The sequence below is a fragment of the Ranitomeya variabilis genome, chromosome 5 (genome assembly GCF_051348905.1).
Source record: "Ranitomeya variabilis isolate aRanVar5 chromosome 5, aRanVar5.hap1, whole genome shotgun sequence".
Taxonomy (NCBI): Eukaryota; Metazoa; Chordata; class Amphibia; order Anura; family Dendrobatidae; genus Ranitomeya; species Ranitomeya variabilis.
The window spans coordinates 542,852,446-542,873,241 of record NC_135236.1 but is presented as its reverse complement, the minus strand read 5'-3'; positions in this window follow the sequence as shown (position 1 = coordinate 542,873,241).

Sequence of the window (20,796 nt, the reverse complement as noted above, 5' to 3'; positions counted from 1 at the left end):
GGGGGTGCTGCCTTATTGCAGGGTCTGACTATGGGGGCTGCCTTATTACAGGGTCTGACTATGGGGGTGCTGCCTTATTTCAGGGTCTGACTATGGGGTGCTGTCTTATTACAGGGTCTGACTATGGGGGCTGCCTTATTACAGGGTCTGACAATGGGGGTACATTACAGGGTCTGACTATGGGGGTGCTGTCTTATTACAGGGTCTGACTATGGGGGCTGCCTTATTACAGGGTCTGACAATGGGGGTGCTGCCTTATTACAGGGTCTGACAATGGGGGTACTGTCTTATTACAGGGTCTGACTATGGGGGTGCTGCCTTATTACAGGTTCTGCCTATGGGGGTGCTGCCTTATACTAGAGTCTGCCAATGTGGGGGTGCTGCCTTATCACAGTGTCTGCCTATGGGGGCTGCCTTATGCTTTAGGGTCTGTCTATTGGGAGTGCATTATACTATATTGTGGACTATTTGGTGCATTATGCTACTGTATATGGAGGCTATCTAGCGGGCCATGATACAGCATGGAGATTACAGTGTGGGGGTCATTATACAGTGTTGGAGCCATCAAACAGTTTGGAGGCTACTAAGGAGTCAGTATACTGTGTGGGTGGTACTATACAGAGAGGGGTCAGTATACTGTGTATAAGAGAGCATCACACTGTGTATAGGGGAGCTGTACAGGGGGGAGACTCAGGACATTATTAAATGTTAAGTGGGCAATATTACTTTCTAGGGTGCAAAATATGGGCACTGTTTTCTAGGGCACTTGCACCTGGCATTACTATATTATAGAGGGGTGCTTTAGAATTTAGAGGGCACAGAGAACCACACAGCAGGTGCAGTAATAGGGACACATACGACAGCAGCGGCTCAGTATTGGGGTATCAGTAGGATGAGGAGTTTGTGCAGGTTGGGAATAGATGGTGATGGGGCTTGAATGTGAAAAGTGAAACGTGTCTTTGTTGTATTCTCTGCAGACGAGTCCTGACAGGAGAAGTTGTCATGTCGGTCTGGGCCAGATGGAAAAGATGGGAAAAATGAACGATTCCATCAGAAAGGATGTCAGCGGTAAGACATTATCTGTAACTGTGCAGTGATCACTTAAATGTTCTGTAGGACTGGTATCTACCACTGACCATATGGCGGCAATATCCATATTGGTCTTTATATAGAGATTATTTTCAGCAACAGCGCGGTCATCTGCTGGGGTTCTCCTCCACTATTAGGGCACGTCACCGAGTTTTAATCAAGGTTACCTGGTTAGGGGCCCACTCAGAAGTTTCGCCCCCCCTGACCCAAAACCCTAGCTATGCCTCTGGGTCTGAGGATCTCATCTCGGTACCTAATGTAACGAATGGAAACGGAGGCACAGAAGTTGAAGTTCACATTCGTTTTTATTTAGATTTAACGTGGAACCTCAGGACCACGGTCTGGGGGGCTCCGAAGAGGGCGTGACTACGTGAGCCTCAGACACCCGTGGTGAGTCCCCTCGAACAGGGTCAGAATGGAATGCCTGGGGGACACGGGTGCTCCCTCCAGTTAGACTCCGAACTCGTAGCAGCTGTCCCAATGGGACAAACGGACAAGCAGGGTTGGCGGGAGACGTGGAGCTAACCAAGTGATACCGGGCAGACGGGTAGAAGCTGGTTCCAGCGGTACTGGCGTTGTCTGGAGAGGAGGATGGCAGATTGGCGGGACGAGACAGATCTGGCGTAGACAGCGAACGTCGTCCAAGATAACCGGGTAACCGGTAGCTGATGATCTGTGGAGACAGAGAGTATGAGCAGAGAACTGGCAGATAACTTCAGAAGCACATGCTGACAGGAACCGGAAGAAGCAACAGTGGATACTTGTTGCTCTGGCGCCCTCCCTATGGTGGAGGAGCTAGAAATAGCAATGAACAACACGCCATTGGCCAGAAGCATGTTTTGAAAAATGTGCGCTGTCTCTTTAAGAGACCGGGAGTGAGTGCACGTGTGACCTAACCTCTCTGCCTGAGATCCTGCTGGCAGCGCACCAGGAAGCAGGAAATGAAGGAGAGGCAGAGGCTGCATCCTGACAGCATGAAGCCGGCACAGTGCGGGAGTCCCGACGGGGATCCCGCAAAGGTACAGAAACCAAACTGGGTGTAAGACCTAATGGCAGTCAGGCTACTTCTGGTGGTCACATGGAGGGCTATGCGGCCCTCCAAAGAAATGCCACCCCACACCATTACTGACCCACTGCCAAACCGGTCATGCTGAAGGATGTTGTAGGCAGCAGATTACTCTCCATGGCATCTCCAGTCTCTGTCACGTCTGTCACATGTGCTCAGTGTGAACCTGCTTTCTTCTGTGAAGAGCACAGGGCACCAGTGGTGAATTTGCCAATCCTGGTGTTCTGTGGCAAATGCTAAGCGACCTGAATGGTGTTGGACTTGTGAGCACAACCCCCATCTGTGGATGTCGGGCACTCAGACCATCCTCATGGAGTCGGTTTCTAACCGTTTGTGCAGACACATGCACATTTGTGGCCTGCTGGAGGTCATTTTGCAGGGTTCTGGCAGTGCTTCTCCTATTCCTCCTTGCACAAAGGCGGAGGTATTGGTTGCTGCCCTCCTACGGTCCCCTCCACGTCTCCTGGTGTACTGGCCTGTCTTCTGGTAGCGCTTCCAGCCTCTGGACATTACACTGACAGACACAGCAAACTTTCTTGCCACAGCTTGCATTGAAGTGCCATCCTGGATGAGCTGCACTACCTGAGCCACTTGTGTGGATTGTAGAGTCCGTCTCATGCTACCATGAGTGTGAAAGCACAACCAACATTCAAAAGTGACCAAAACATCAGCCAGAAAGCATTGGTGCTGAGATGTGGTCTGTGGTCCCCACCTTCAGAACCACTCCTTTATTGAGGGTGTCTTGATAATTGCCAATAATTTCCATCTGTTGTCTATTCCATTTGCACAGCAGCATGTGAAATTGATTGTCAATCAGTGTTGCTTCCTAAGTGGACAGTTTGATTTCACAGAAGTTTGATTTACTTGGCATTATATTCTGTTGTTTAAGTGTTCCCTTTATTTTTTGAGCAGTGTATATGTAATTATAAATATATAAAAACTTTTTGATAAACTGTCTCTAATTTAGAATGATATACTGCATGTATAAATACTGATTAAGAGTCACCTTTTCAGAATCGATGACGACCTTTTTGGCTCTGTGGAAAAAAATAGTTAAAGCCTGTACAAAATTTTTGCAATCTAGTAGACAGCAGGAAGTACTGCCATCTAATTTGGAATGATGAAGAGCATGTTTGCCTAAAGGCTGCATACAAGATATCTTTGACATATTCTATAAAGCATTGGAAAAGTAGAACATGGTAATAATAAGTGTCAAAAGTATCGATTTGTACTAATTCTTGAATTGCTCAACAGAACACTGTAAGGATGAAGTTTGCCAAGGACTCAGTCATAGGACTTGGAACTATCTTCGATTGTTGGGTTTTATTCTTAAAACAGTTGATTACATTTGTTATGCAAAACTATTGGGCCCTATTGAGAGAAAATCAATTACTACTTGATCCTTCTTGGACATTGTGAAACAAAATAAAATAGGTCCAGCCTGGAAATTGGCAGTAGAACACACAGTAGAGAAAATGCTGGAGCCATTAGAACAAGAACAGAATGACTGTAGAACCAAATGACCTGTAGCCGGGCCAAAAAATAAATTTCAGCGGAATAAATTATATATTTGGACATAGTAAATGAAAGCTCTGGGCTAAGCTGGGAGAAGACTGTGGCTCAGACAAAAGGTGGAGCACAGTCTTTAGATGATATTTGAGAAGCTCAAATATTGTTGTGTTCCTAGAACTCAGCAGGTGGTTATCTCAATATCAATGGAGTTTGCAAATAAAGGAGTGTGAAAAAAATAACGTTTTTGAACTAAAACAGATATATGGTAATAACTTTGATAGACACAGGTCTGGTCATGATATGTGAAGTTAAGTAGAAAAATCAATAATGATTGATACATTAGTTATATGTGGAAGAGGCAGAGAAGTAGTTTTATCTATCAATTCCACATACATTTTTTATTTAATATGGTTGTGTATGCTGAACAATCTTTTTATTTTAGAAGGACCCCAAACAGTAGTCTCATCACAGTGTGTCCCCATGGTTCAATCCCTCTTTAATCTGTGGGTATACCCAGTAGTTATTATTTAGTATACTCGCAGCACCATGACGTAAGGGGTACACGTGACTCATGACCGCCTTTACTGACTTAAATTGCCTAACCTTAATTACTTACTGAAACCGATCTATCGTAAACTGCCTTAACATAAGGTCCCCTCCTGAATAATGGCATTACACCAGATTTGGATTAAATGGCCACAGCAGCCTTTTATTAAACATACAATACAACATGTAAACAATATCCCCCCAGGGAGTGGTGGTCCTCGAAGCCTAAAAAATAACCTTGCATAAATTCAAATTGTGTACCTTGGCCTCCAGGCTTAGTCTTGCCTCCTGTTGCTAAGCACCAGCTCGGAGGCAGGTAATGCCCAACCCGGCCAAACCAACCGATTACCAAATCCTTTAATCAGCCCCTCCATGGGCTGATCTACCACAACCACTCGCAATCCACTCCGGGGGAGTCCAGGACCACTAGAGGTCCCCCCCCTACAATCTGCCATTCCCCTCTTTCCACCAACTTCGAGGACCTCCCTCCCCCGCCTAACTGCTATGACAAAAATTACTCCTTCCCCTTAAACAAAAACATAACCTTAAAAATAAACGCGATTAAGCAAAATCGAAAAAGAGAAGGGAGGGTGGGTGGGTATTTCAGCAACCGCCGGACCAGTAGGTGAGCATGGCAGTTGCTGAGGTGAAATTGGCAGTTTTTTCTCCAGATCACTCCCTCAGAAAGCTCCCCCTGCTTGCTCCTCCCTGCCTCATCCAAACTCCGCCCCCCTGTGTCTAATTCAAAAATACACAGTCCAAGGAATCTATTTAACCCCGACTTGCCCTTTCCTACCCTGAGGCTCTGCCATTCCCCGTGACCCCGTCATGCTGGCCTCCCTTGAGGGCCAGGGGCCCAGTACGGCCTTTCCTTGATGTAAGGGGTACACGTGACTCATGACCGCCTTTACTGACTTAAATTGCCTAACCTTAATTACTTACTGAAACCGATCTATCGTAAACTGCCTTATCATAAGGTCCCCTCCTGAATAATGACATTACACCAGATTTGGATTAAATGGCCACAGCAGCCTTTTATTAAACATACAATACAACATGTAAACAATATCCCCCAGGGAGTGGTGGTCCTCGGAGCCTAAAAAATAACCTTGCATAAATTCAAATTGTGTACCTTGGCCTCTAGGCTTAGTCTTGCCTCCAGCCGCTAAGCACCAGCTCGGAGGCAGGTAATGACCAACCCGGCCAAACCAACTGATTACCAAATCCTTTAATCAGCCCCTCCACGGGCTGATCTACCACAACCACTCGCAATCCACTTCGGTGGAGTCCAGGACCACTAGAGGTCCCCCCCTACAATTGCCATTCCCCTCTTTCCACCAACTTCGAGGACCTCCCTCCCCCGCCACCAACATAAATGTTCTGACACCTCAAACATTTGTGTCCCTCCACACCTTCAAACCCGTCTCAATTCCTTCCTGAACAGCGAGACACCACATGTCGACCCCAATTGCATTTAAATGCACGCCATCTGCCCTTCAATATTCGCCCTTTCCGGATTCCAAATTTACATGACATACTGCCAACGCCCCATTCCACGCCATGAACCGATATACCACCCTATTTACTTTTATTCTGGCTTTATTTATCCCCTCAATTGAGCGAGCACCGTGCCACACCTTCCTAGGGATAATATCCGACCAGACAACTAACACTTCGGAAATGCCGCCCAAAGTCTTAAAATGTCAAACTTTATGTCCTTTATCAATTCCCTACAGGGCCTCTTGCCCAAGTCATTCCCGCCCAAATGAATTACTACCACATCCGGAGCTCGATCCAAACGAACAAACTGGTGGAACTCCAGCAAAAACTGGCTCCATATCATTCCGCGTTTCCCGATCCACCGCAGAATTGCTGTCTCTCTCGAGAATCCCAGTTGCCGACCGTCCGGCCGAATTGCGGCCCGCAAAGCCACCCAAAAAACGAAAGAGTGTCCCATGATCCACACCAGCCGGTGCTCGCAGCCTGAAATAGATAACAATAAGAAAAAAACAACTCAACTATTAAACCATTAGACCAAGTCCGGGCGGATATAGGAAATGAATCTCCTTGACTCCCACCGCCCGATCTTTTTAACCACCTCCTCGCCCAGGCCCCTCCTGGCAGCTTCCGTCGCTGCGCCGATCCTAAATGAGTGCCCACTGTAATCCCCCGGTGAAATTCCCCCTGCGATCAAACATTTCTTAAAAACCGCTATGAACTGAAATCGAGATAAAAAGGAACCGTCCTCATGGACCAAAAGGGGGTTGGACAACCCTCCGCCCATCCCCATGAAAGCATTGACACACAGGACCGGGCATAACGGGGAACCGGCCACCTTAAATAACACCACTTTACAGCCTTTACCTTCACTGTCTGTCTTGGAAAATCGAAGCCGAATAACTACCCTATCATTATACACGTCCACGTCTTCCCTCAACAAACCCCCTTTGGTTGTTTTAGAGGGGCTGACCAACTCCCCTAACCGAAAGGCTCCAAAGAACACTAATGCGAAGGCCGCCTTAAAAAGAATTATTTCCCATTGCGATGAACAGACAGAAGCTAACTGATTGCCCAAAATTAGCAATACCTCGTATGATACCGGGCGTCTTTTATCGCTCACCACCCAACCTTTTCTCCATCCCTTTAACGTCTGAACTACCAAAAAAGACTTTATGACGTCCTTAAGGCCCCGAGCCTTGAAACCAAATGCAATGCCCGCCAATAACTTGTTCAGTCTCGACAAGGACCAACCCGACTCTTTAACATGCCCGATCAACAACAATAATCTGCTCTCATCCTGTAGCCCCACCCCTAAAGAAAATAATCCACTCTTCCCAAGTACCCCATGCCTGCTGATACTGACTCCAAGACCTAGCCGATAAAGAATTCTGAAACAGTTAATCTACTGCCCGCCAGGAAGCTTCCATAACTCCGCTGGGCACTCCCGGCCTGTTGACTCCGCCTGAGGTACCAATTCTCGAAAACGATCTCCCTGCAAGTGAGAAAGAGCAACAGAGACAGGGTTAGAAGCCATCGTCCTGACCTCCGCCACAATCCACAAATTCAAAGATAAGCCCAAAAACACCAAACACTGCAAAATTTTTACTACCGCCGGTGAATCAGCCGACAGTGAATTTATCGCCACGGCAACTGCATCGGACCCACATGGAAAACGAATCTTCCTGTCTTGCACACTGTCACCCCATAACGACAATGCAACAACGATAGGAAACAAATGAGGAAGAACCCGATTTTGTAGCCAACCTTGGTCCCGCCAGAAACCAGGCCATTCAGCCAACAACCAACTGCCTTGAAAAAACCAACCAAAACCACGATCGTCCACCACGGCAATGATGAAACCCAAATCATCTGAATTCACGACTGGTTTTATCTGGATAGACTTTCCATTGTAATTCTCCAAAAAATTCGCCCATACTGCCAAATCTTCACGCAATTCCTGTCACGAGGGTACAGGGTAGACTACAGCTGATTACCCGGGCCCCTGCGATATCCCTCAGACTAGGGAAAACCCTGTCTGTCCCTCTCCCAGAATTTACACTGATGGTGTGCTTGTCTGAGCCGCCAGGCCTGATCCTGACTCCTGTTTCAGCCCTATGCTGAAACCTCCACCCACCACCCAGTGATTAGACCACACACCAACCTCCACAGAAAGCACCGACAGGGAAAACTAAAAAACGCACCTCGCCGCAGACACACAGGAAAACACTATAATGTGCACAGGGCAAAACAAACACAAATATAGGAAGGAGAAATATGACAAAGGATAATACACCACCAGATACGATATTTCTTCTCCTAGACCATCACTCCAGACCGAGATCAGCAGGCACAAGACACAAGCTATAATCGGCGACGCCCAAAGTCCAGAATGACTATTTAAAGGCCACGGGGGTGACCCAGCCTCCAACCCGATTACCAGCTAGATTAACCCCGGACAACCTGGATAAAATCTAGCCGGTGCCACTGAGCGTATAGTGGAAGAATGTGGAATTACCGCTGTCTGTCGGATGCCCTAGTGTGAATAGCGTCCGACATGACAATTCCTTCTTTAGTCTGATAAAATGAACCGGAGATCGATCGCCCTTTGTCGCCAAAGACAACCTGCGGCAGAATGCCCTTCCCATCGGCATGATACGGCAAGCGAAGTTCAATTTGCCAAGCAAAGATTGTACCTCCCTCAGCTTCAATTTTTTAGCACTACATGCCCTAGACACCTCTTGGCTCAGAGCGCTAACCTTCTCTCCAGGCAACCTGCACACCATTTCTAAGGTATCAATTTCTATACCAAGAAAACTCAGAACAGTGACTGGACCCACAGTTTTGTCTGCAGCTAAAGGAACCCCGAAAATCTTGCACACTCTCTCCATAGTGTGCAATAGCACCGAGCAATCGGTACTTTGAGCCGGGCCTATAAATAGGAAATCATCCAGATAGTGAATGCAAGATTTCAAGCCCAACACGTCTTTCACCACCCACTCCAAAAAGGTGCTAAAAGTTTCGAAGTACGCACAGAAAAGGGAACAACCCATGGGGAGACATCGATCGACGAAAAAACCTCCATCCCAATAGCAACCCAGAAGATGCATACTCTCCGGGTGAATTGGTAGTAGCCTGAACGCGGCTTCGATATCCATTTTCGCCAACAGTGCGCCACCCCCACATACCCGCACCCAATCCATAGCCACATCAAATGAAGTGTAAATCACCGAACATAACTGAGGGTCAATTCCATCATTTACTGAGGACCCTTTCAGAAAGGACAGATGATGAATCAATCTGAATTTATTGGGTTCCTTTTTTGGTACCAGGCCCAATGGGGAAACCCTCAAATTGCGTATAGGCGCAACTGGAAAAGGGCCGGCCATCCTGCCCAATTTAACTTCGCTTTCCAGCTTATTAGCAACCACGTCAGGAAATTGCAGAGCCGATTTCAAAATTTTTGTGGAAAAATGATGTGCCACATCCACGAATGGAATACGGAAACCATCCCGAAAACCTCCTTCTAACAAAGCTGCAGCTGGTGTATCAGGGTACCTATTTAGAAATGGCACCATCACGTCCAGACGAATTGGCGTCATTCCTTTTTTCAGAACCGTCTCCGCTTCTCTGCCTGCCACCCTTAAAACATTTGGATGACCCGTGTGGTCCCCCGCAAATTGCACATTCATGCTTGAATTTGCATTTTCCCCCAAATTTACATGATCCCTCATTGAATGCAAAGCACAGTCCTCTCTGCATTGCCGCTGAGTGTCCCGACTGCCCTGAACCCCCAGCGCTTCCAGGAAAAAACTGGCTGCCTGACCCGAAGCGTGACGGAACCATAACCTTCATCCACAAAGCTATATCTTTGTGATCCCACCGAATTCTGGGCCTAATGGCCTTCCGCTGCCGGAATTGCTCATCGTATCTGAGCCAACCTTGGCCCCCGTAAGTTCGATAAGCTTCCCCAATCGCATCGATATAACAAAAGAGCCCCGAGCAGTTCTCGGGGGACCTCTCTCCAATCACACTCGCCAAAATGGCGAATGCCTGCAACCAATTCGAAAACGTCCTAGGAATCAGCCTAAAACGCCTTTTCTCTTCCTCCTCTTTTTTTAAATCATCTTTGCGTAGCCTGTCCAATTGAAAACGCTCTAGTGGTAATAAGGAGAATATTTCCACGTAATCCCCTTTCCAAACTTTCTCCCTAGTTTCACTTTTTAAGTGTGCACCCAACGGTCCTTCGAAACAAACGTATACCTCCCCACGGGCCTCGTCATCCAAATGCACTGAGGTATCTTTTTCTGCTTCCCCTGCCTGACTGACAACAGACACGCTAACCGATGGTACGGCAGCACTCGGCGCCGCAGCATCATTCCCCATGTTATCTGATGACATACTCCCAGAACTAATACCAGTGAACCCCCCCAGAGAACCCCTCAAACCCGAAACTTTCCCCGGATTCCCAAGCCATGCCGCAGAAGGAGAAGACCCCAGGTTTGAACCCCCCGATCCCCATACCGCCGCCAGATCTCTAAGCCCATGCATGTTAAGACCTAACCCCCCCGACTCCCCCCATAAATACATCCCGACTAACACCGACAGAGGGAGCTAACACAGGGGAACATGAAAGAAAAGGATTGTCCTCACCTAGCTGCCCGAGCGCTGTGGACCCGGCAGCCGAAGATCCTGAAGCCAGACAAACATGCTCCTCTCCTGGACTCTCCATCCGTTGATCCCCGGGAAAGTCAGACAGCCGACTGCCATCCTGTGATACCCCATCCGAAGGTGCAGGGTCCCTTGCTGCCGCCGCCGCCGCTGAGAAGATGCCTGAGCCAGCGTAGCACTGCCCGTACTGTGTTCCTGTCCGCAGCTGTGACATGACCTGACCCCCTGGTTGGACTCAGCCCCGGCCTGCGCTGGCTAGAGGAAGTAAGCCCTCCAGCTCCGTGCCCCGTCCCAGGCAGAGCGCTGCTGACAGGGCCGGCAGAACGCCTCCCGCTAGATGCCCCACGCCGAGAGGCCTGGGAATAAGGCCCCCGCCTCCTGGAAGCGCCCGCTCCTCCGCGCCGAGCAGGCTCACCTGACCTGGTGCAGCCCGCCGCTCCTGGTCCCGACACCTGGTGAGACAAACACGCCGAGGAGGAGGCCGACACCTCCCCCTGCTGCAGGCCCCGCCATGCCGCCGGGTTCCTCCTGGCTCTGCCGCGGGCCGCTGCTGCACCGCTGCTCGCGTCTCCCGCCAGAGGGTCCCGAGAGGGGCTCCTGATACGGCGCCGGGCCCGAGGGGTGACGTCAGGGCTCAAGCGTGCCAGAAGCCTGGACCTCCGCGGCCGGCGTCCCTCTGCTGGTACCTGGGCCGGTCCCGTCACCGCTCTGTCCAGAAGGCTGCTGACGGACTGCTGCAGCCATTTGGTGCCCTGTGTGCTGGCCTGTTTGCGCAGCCTCTGCAATAAGGCCTCCACGTCCATCACTGGGGATTTCAGCAACCGCCGGACCAGTAGGTGAGCGTGGCAGTTGCTGAGGTGAAATTGGCAGTTTTTTCTCCAGATCACCCCCTCAGAAAGCTCCCCCTGCTTGCTCCTCCCTGCCTCATCCAAACCCCGCCCCCCCGTGTCCAATTCAAAAATACACAGTCCAAGGAAACTATTTAACCCCGACTTGCCCTTGCCTACCCTGAGGCTCTGCCATTGCTCGTGACCCCGTCATGCTGGCCTCCCTTGAGGGCCAGGGGCCCAGTACGGCCTTTCCTTGACAAGTGAAACAAATTTACACCATTTAAATTTTGAAAGGACATGTGATTCCTAATAGATGAAAGACCTCCATGTATTAATTCAGCATTCTCCAATATTGTAAACCAAAAAGCCCCTTTAACCCCTTCATGACCTTGCCGTTTTTTGCAATTCTGACCAGTGTCCCTTTATGAGGTAATAACTCAGGAACGCTTCAACGGATCCTAGCGATTCTGAGACTGTTTTTTCGTGACATATTGGGCTTCATGTTAGTGGTAAATTTAGGTCGATAATTTCTGAGTTTATTTGTGAAAAAAACGGAAATTTGGCAAAAATTTTGAAAATTTCGCAATTTTCACATTTTGAATTTTTATTCTGTTAAACCAGAGAGTTATGTGACACAAAATAGTTAATAAATAACATTTCCCACATGTCTACTTTACATCAGCACAATTTTGGAAACAAATTTTTTTTTTGCTAGGAAGTTATAAGGGTTAAAATTTGACCAGTGATTTCTCATTTTTACAACAAAATTTACAAAACCATTTTTTTTAGGGACCACCTCACATTTGAAGTCAGTTTGAGGGTTCTATATGGCTGAAAATACCCAAAAGTGACACCATTCTAAAAACTGCACCCCTCAAGGTGCTCAAAACCACATTCAAGAAGTTTATTAACCCTTCAGGTGTTTCACAGCAGCAGAAGCAACATGGAAGTAAAAAATGAACATTTAACTTTTTAGTCACAAAAATGATATTTTAGCGAAATTTTTTTTATTTTCCCAAGGGTAAAAGGAGAAACTGGAACACGGACATTGTTGTCCAATTTGTCCTGAGTACGCTGATACCTCATATGTGGGGGTAAACCACTGTTTGGGCGCACGGCAGGGCTCGGAAGGGAAGGAGCGCCATTTGACTTTTTCAATGAAAAATTGGCTCCAATCGTTAGCGGACACCATGTCGCGTTTGGAGAGCCCCCGTGTGCCTAAACATTGGAGCTCCCCCACAAGTGACCCCATTTTGGAAACTAGACCCCCCAAGGAACTTATCAAGAAGCATAGTGAGCACTTTAAACCCCCAGGTGCTTCACAAATTGATCCGTAAAAATGAAAAAGTACTTTTTTTTCACAAAAAAATTATTTTAGCCTCAATTTTTTCATTTTCACATGGGCAACAGGATAAAATGGATCCTAAATTTTGTTGGGCAATTTCTCCTGAGTACACCAATACCTCACATGTGGGGGTAAACCACTGTTTGGGCACATGGCAAGGCTCGGAAGGGGAGGCGCGCCATTTGACTTTTTGAATGGAAAATTAGCTCCAATCGTTAGCGGACACCATGTCGCGTTTGGAGAGCCCCTGTGTGCCTAAGCATTGGAGCTCCCCTACAAGTGACCCCATTTTGGAAACTAGACCCCCCAAGGAACTTATCTAGATGCATAGTGAGCACTTATAACCCCCAGGTGCTTCACAGAAGTTTATAACGCAGAGCCGTGAAAATAAAAAAATAATTTTTCCTTCCTCAAAAATGATTTTTAGCCCAGAATTTTTTATTTTCCCAAAGGTAATAGGAGAAATTGGACCCTAAATGTTGTTGTCCAGTTTGTCCTGAGTACGATGATACCCCATATGTGGGGGTAAACCACTGTTTGGGCGCACGGCAGGGCTCGGAAGGGAAGGCACGCCATTTGGCTTTTTGAATGGAAAATTAGCTCCAATCATTAGCGGACACCATGTCGCGTTTGGAGAGCCCCTGTGTGCCTAAACATTGGAGCTCCCGCACAAGTGACCCCATTTTGGAAACTAGACCTCCCAAGGAACTAATCTAGATGTGTGGTGAGCACTTTGAACCCCCAAGTGCTTCACAGAAGTTTATAACGCAGAGCCATGAAAATAAAAAATAATTTTTCTTTTCTCAAAAATGATTTTTTAGCCCACAATTTTTTATTTTCCCAAGGGTAATAGGAGAAATTGGACCCCAAAAGTTGTTTTCCAGTTTCTCCTGAGTACGATGATACCCTATATGTGGGGGTAAACCACTGTTTTGGCACACGTCGGGGTTCGGAAGAGGAAGTAATGACGTTTTGAAATGCAGACTTTGATGGAATGCTCTGCGGGCGTCAGGTTGCGTTTGCAGAGCCCCTGATGTGCCTAAACAGTAGGAACTCCCCACAATTGACTCCATTTTGGAAACTAGACCCCCAAGGGAACTTATCTAGATGTGTAGTGAGCACTTTGAACCCCCAAGTGCTTCACAGAAGTTTATAACGCAGAGCCGTGAAAATAAAAAATGTGTTTCCTTTCCTCAAAAATATTTTTTTAGCCCAGAATTTTTTTATTTTTGCAAGAGTAACAGGAGAAATTGGACCCCAAAAGTTGTTGTCCAGTTTCTCCTGAGTACGCTGATACCCCATATGTGGGGGTAAACCACTGTTTGGGCACATGCCGGGGCTCGGAAGGGAAGTAGTGATGTTTTGGAATGCAGACTTTGATGGAATGGTCTGCGGGCATCATGTTACGTTTGCAGAGCCCCTGATATGCCTAAACAGTAGAAACCCCCCACAAGTGACCCCATTTTGGAAACTAGACCCCCCAAGGAACTTATCTAGATGTGTGGTGAGCACGTTCAACCCCCAAGTGCTTCACAGAAGTTTACAACGCAGAGCCGTGAAAATAAAAAATCATTTTTCTTTCCTCAAAAAAGATGTTTTAGCAAGCAATTTTTTATTTTCACAAGGGTAACAGGAGAATTTGGACCCCAATATTTGTTGCCCAGTTTGTTGTGAGTACGCTGATACCCCATATGTGGGGGTAAACCACTGTATGGGCACACGTCAGGGCTCGGAAGGGAAGTAGTGACATTTGAAATGCAGACTTTGATGGAATGGTCTGCGGGCGTCACATTGCATTTGCAGAGCCCCTGATGTGCCTAAACAGTAGAAACACCCCACAAGTGACCCCATTTTGGAAACTAGACCCCCGAAGGAACTTATCTAGATGTGTGGTGAGCACTTTCAACCCCCAAGTGCTTCACAGAAGTTTATAACGCAGAGCCGTGAAAATAAAAAATAATTGTTCTTTCCTCAAAAATTATGTTTTAGCAAGTAATTTTTTATTTTTGCAAGGGTAACAGGAGAAATTGGACCCCAACAGTTGTTGCCCAGTTTGTCCTGAGTACGCTGGTACCCCAAATGTGGGGGTAAACCACTGTTTGGGCGCACGTCGGGGCTTGGAAGGGCGGGAGCACCATTTGACTTTTTGAATGCAAGATTGGCTGGAATCAATGGTGGCGCCATGTTGCGTTTGGAGACCCCTGATGTGCCTAAACAGTGGAAACCCCTCAATTCTAACTTCAACACTAACCCCAACACACCCCTAATCCTAATCCCAACTGTAGCCATAACCCTAATCACAACCCTAACCCCAACACACCCCTAACCACAACCCTAACCGCAACACAACCGTAACCCTAATTCCAACCCTAATCCTAACCCTAATCCCAACCCTAACCACAACTGTAACCCCAACACACCCCTAACCCTATCCGTAACCCTAACCACAAGCCTAATCTTAACCCTATTTCAAACCCTAGCCCTAATTCCAACCCTAACTCTAATTCCAACCCTAACCCTAAGGCTATGTGCCCACGTTGCGGATTCGTGTGAGATTTTTCCGCACGATTTTTGAAAAATCTGCAGGTAAAAGGCACTGCGTTTTGCCTGCGGATTTACAGCAGATTTCCAGTGTTTTTTTGTGCAGATTTCACCTGCGGATTCCTATTGAGGAACAGGTGTAAAACGCTGCGGAATCCGCACAAAGAATTGACATGCTGCGAAAAATACAATGCAGCGTTTCTGCACGGAATTTTCCGCACCATGGGCACAGCGGATTTGGTTTTCCTTAGGTGTACATGGTACTGTAAACCTGATGGAAAACTGCTGCGAATTCGCAGCGGCCAATCCACTGCGGATCCGCGGCCAATCCGCTGCCAATCCGCTGCGGATCCGCGGCCAATCCGCTGCAGATCCGCGGCCAATCCGCTGCGGATCCGCTGCCGATCCGCTGCGGATCCACGGCCAATCCGCTGCCAATCCGCTGCGGATCCGCGGCCAATCCGCTGCGGATCCGCGGCCGATCCGCTGCGGATCCGCGGCCGATCCGCTGCGGATCCGCGGCCGATCCGCTGCGGATCCGCGGCCGATCCGCTCTGTGTGCACATGCCATAACCCTAACCCTAACCCTACCCGTAACCCTAACCCTACCCCTAACCCTACCCCTAGTTCTAACCCTAGTTCTAACCCTAACCCTAGTGGAAAAAGAAAAAAAAATATTTTCTTTATTTTATTATTGTCCCTACCTATGGGGGTGATAAAGGGGGGGTTTATTTATTTTTTTATTTTGATCGCTGTGGTAGAACCTACCACAGCGATCAAAATGTACTTGTAACGAATCTGCCAGCCTGCAGATTCGGCGGGCGCACTGAGCATGCGCCCGCCATCTTGGAAGATGGCGGCGCCCAGGGAGAAGACGGACCGACTTCGGGAGGATCGGTAAGTATGAGTGGGTGGTGGGGGGGTGGATCGGAGCACAGGGGGGGGGCTCGGAGGACGGGGGGAGCGGACAGGAGCACGGGGGAGCGGACAGGAGCACGGGGTACCGGACAGCACGGAGGACTGGGGAGGAGATCGGGGGCGGTGGGGGGGGCCAGAACATGATTTCCAGCCATGGCAGATGCTATTGCAGCATCGGCCATGGCTGGATTGCAATATTTCACCATTTTCATAGGTGAAATATTGCAAATTGCTCTGATTGGCTGTTGCACTTTCAACAGCCAATGAGAGCGATCGTAGCCACGTGGGGGCAAAGCCACCCCCCCTAGGCTGAAGTATAACTCCCCCTCTCCCTGCAGATCGGGTAAAATAGGAATTAACCCTTTCACCCGATCTGCAGGGATGCGATCATTCCATGACGCCGCATAGGCGTCATGGGTCGGGAAGGGGTTAAACTCTGGACAAAACAGCCAATTTTAACCTTTATGATGTGGCATTTTTTATTTTTGCAACTGGCCTTCTGAGAGCCATTTATTTATTATTTTCTTATTGACATGTAAGGGTGTTTTGGAAATAATGGTGCCATATAAAGGTGTTTATGTGGAGAGACAAGTTGCATTTTTACCCAATCCCACTTATAGACATACAGTGAAGAGCAAAAGGGTAACAATGTTTTGATCTTTTGATTTTCAGGCTCCGTATCTCACTGCTTTGAACTTGAGACCTCCATCATTTTATAGACAATCATCTTGGATATCTCATATTTAAATTTCACTGGCAACTATTTAGCATGTAATTAGCTATGCAGATTCTTGTCATGTCACTGCATTGTTACAGTTTTACTCCTGGTGGTGGAAAAATATTTTTCTTCCTGTACACTACAAATTACAACCTGTTCTCACATTCCCTAATAGCCCAGGGTGTTATTATGCGATTCCCAAGTGAAACGTCATTGATTTGAATTGAGGAGCAGCGATGAAGATGATTTCGCAAGAAAAAGAGGAACAGCATCATCCAGCTCATCAATAGTGGTCTCTCGGCCAAGAAAATTGCCAATCTGCATCATGCGAGTGCCATGACAGTTGGAAGAATATGAAATGAAGTCCATCCATCAATTCAGAAGCCAAAAGATGGACATCCAGGCAAAATATTGGAGTCAACAAGTCGGCTCATCACAAGGTCTATCAGTTCTGGTGCGACAAACACAGCAGTGGTAGTGGCTCGTATGCTTCATGATAGTGAGATCACAGACATTGGTGAAAGCACCGTGTGACGCACATTACACAAGTCTGGAATGGTGGCCTGAAAAAAGGTGAAGAAGCCTCAGCTTCATTATTGTCATAAGAAGTGTTTTTTCGAGTCTGCAAACAAGTACGGAAAGTGGACATTTAAAGATGTAAAACAGGTGATTTGGAGCGACATGAAAGTCTATAGACTAGACTCTGATGGGTGCAAATGGGTCTTAAAGAAACAAGGGAAAATGGGACTAACAAACTGAGAAATAGAAGTAAATGTCAAGTTTGGTGTAGGAAGCCTGATTATATGGGGTTGTTTCAAAGCCAAAGGCATTGGATACTTGACCAGGATCGATGGTGGTCTCAATGCTGAGCTACATGTGAGTATCTTACAAGATGAGTTACTTTGTACACTCAAGTACTATAGGTATGAAAAGGACGAACAGTGTTCCAACAGGACAACAACATGAAGCATACGTCAAGATTGGTGAAGAAATGGTTAAATGACAATGAAGTAGAGGTCCCTAGACCTCAATCCAATCAAACACTTCTGGGTAGAATTGAAGAAAAAACTATTTACATACCCAAGTGTCATGTCTTCTGATACTTACCTATCCCTCTCCGGCCGGCACGCCCCCGACAATGTCCCTCGCTGTTTTCCGCCCGGCTTCTCGGGCTCACGGCACTTCGGCGGCTCGCGCATGCGCAGTTGCGCTTCTTCCGCCGCTAGAGTTCCTGAGAGGTCGTGACCCCGTGGCTCCGCCCCAACATGGCAGCGCCCACCGTCTTTTGACAGCATGGGAACTGCAGCTGTCTGACCAACGGTGATGATTTTACAGCCGATCAGAAGTGGTGTTTGCTGCGCTATCATGCACAGTACACCATGGAAAACACTGGATCTTTGGGCCCCCCATTCAAGTGAATGGTGTCCAAGTTCAGATTTGGATCCAGGTACTGTTCTAGTACCTGAACCCAAACTATTTGTAACTGTTCGGCCAATCCCGCCGGACCCGAACATCCAGGTGTTCGCCCATCTCTAGTAATATGCACCCTAACACAATGCCAAATTCAACTCATTTTGAAAAAAACATGCCCTCTTATAGCTGCGGAGAAAAAGTCAGGCTTTTAAAACACAACAATAAATAAGTGAAAAATTAGATGGTTTGTCTTAAAAGACAAAACTACCTTCAGCGGGAGGGTTAATGACACAATTTTTAAGTACATGTAGAGAATTTTGTATAGTTTGAGGGACATTGTGAAAAAACCTGTAATTCTGTGATTTTCAGGATGCTGCAGACCAAGAGTCTCGAATCTGTTCCTTGTGTGCCTATGATGTGTGGCTCTGCTGTTTGCCAGATAGGTGCATTAAAACCAGGTCTAGCAAACATTTATGAGAAGAAGGTCTCCAGATACTGACTTTTTTGCCTGGCCCTGCACATATGTTGTTGCTGTGCATATGTTGTCTTATGAGTTTCTTTTGACCACTCCAGGCTTTGAAAGTTGCAAAGCAGTTAAAAGAAGTTACTTGACCATTTTTCAGGCAGATTGGTAGTTGCTCACCACTGCTTACATAATGGAAAAAAAGATTCTGGTGGCAAAGTTGTCACAAAAAATAACACTTTACACGCAAAAAAGACTCTTTAAGAAATTTACCCTTGGCGTTTCCTGAAGCGAATTATTTTTGGAAAAATGGGTGTCTAAAAGGCGTCGTGTACACAAACACCAATTCTTTGCCATAGTAAGTAACTTTCCTCCTTTTTCTTTGTATTAGGAAGTCTACCACTAGCCTATAAGAAAGCTAAATAGAGAACTGTTTAGCATGTTATAAACTCCCACGGTGACTAATTTTTCCTATATTGTAGACAGGGAGAACAGAAACTAAAGTGTACAAATGGTACAGCCAAGATCCTCATATGTGATGCCTGTGCCAAGATCCGGCCTTGCAAGAAAACCCAAAACACTCAATATTAACAATTCTATCTGAAGAGAAAAACCACAGCTGTGAATCATTCGCTAGTAGATTACAGATTTGTTTTTTAGGTCTGTCCACAAAACTTCTAGAGAAACTGTACAACTCTAGATATTCTAAGACCAAATCAAGGGTAGGGATTTTCTCTAAGTATACGTTCACATTTGCGGTCTGCGCCGCAGCGTCGGGCGCCGCAGCGTCGCCGCATGCGTCATGCGCCCCTATATTTAACATGGGGGCGCATGGACATGCGTTGCACTTGCGTTTTGCGACGCATGCGTCACTGCGGCACACGCGTCTGGGCGCAGAGGACGCAGCAAGTTGCATTTTTGCTGCGTCCAAAATCAACCAAAAAAAGGACGCATGCGTCGCAAAACGCAGCGTTTTGCATGCGTTTTGCTGCGTTTTTGTTTGCGTTGTGCATTGCGTCGCCGACGCTGCGGCGCACAACGCAAATGTGAACATAGCCTTAGAAGGATTTAGTCTTGTACTTGCACTTCAGCCTTGAAAGACTAGTATTTGTTAAATTACTTTGAATGCAAATAGATAAAACATATGATTCCAATAATAACGTGTGCAAAATGAAATCTTATGTGGGCTCCTCATTCAACAACTAGGTTGTGCTACATCAGAGTGTGAGGGAGCGCCAGAGCCGTAGTCGTGGCTGAGCATTTCAGATCTTGCGTGCTCTGGTCCCTCTTCAAATAAAGAGTGTCCTTTAATCAGTGTACCTGCCTCTCTGTTCTCCATCTCTTCAGGTTCTTCTCCAGGTTGCTGGAGGTCTTCTCCATACATTTGTGCACAAACAGAGACACATTCCAGTTGTAACTTAAAATGCAAAACTTTACTTGTTTCTCTTCGCAGCACATCCTTCTTTGATACAACAGCATAGGGTTCCATAAAGTCCTTATTCTCTACTTTCCCTGCACCTCTTTCTACGGTCTTCCGTACATGCCCGGGTCCTACCATCTCTTGCGGAAATGCAGCATCCTCCCTGTTCAGACTCACTATGCTCAGGTGTTCCCACATCCGTTTCGCAATGGATCTGAGGGCATCAGCCCATGCAGTAAGCTGCCACATTATAGAGGCACCTGCATCCCTGTACTGTTGTGACTGCCGCTGTAACCTCTTCACCACTGCTGGCACACTGCTGCTCAAGCTGTACTTCTGGCCCACTGGGCCCTGGATGGCTGGGCTTCTTGATTCTAATGTTGCGGTGCTACTGGGTAGCTTGGGCTCTAAGGCCCACCCAAGCTGTTTGGGCTCCCTAGCCCCTCTGCCACTAACCAGGAAACTGTTCCTGCCTTACCCCAGTAAACTCCTCCTATAATCAACTATTTATTATGTACCCATCTTGTAGCCCAACTAAGGTTCTACACTGACCCTATACGATTATGGAAAAATACTATACATAGTAGTATAAAACATTCATATAACAGTAGAAGACACCATATAAATAGCAAAACAAAATTATCTTTACACAGTGCAGCAACCGGGACGTACTTAAAGGGATTGGGGGGTGTACCAGTCTTTGTGACCCCTTACAAGGGGTGTACAACATTTTTTTGGTTCAAGGGCCACATTGTCATATTGAACCA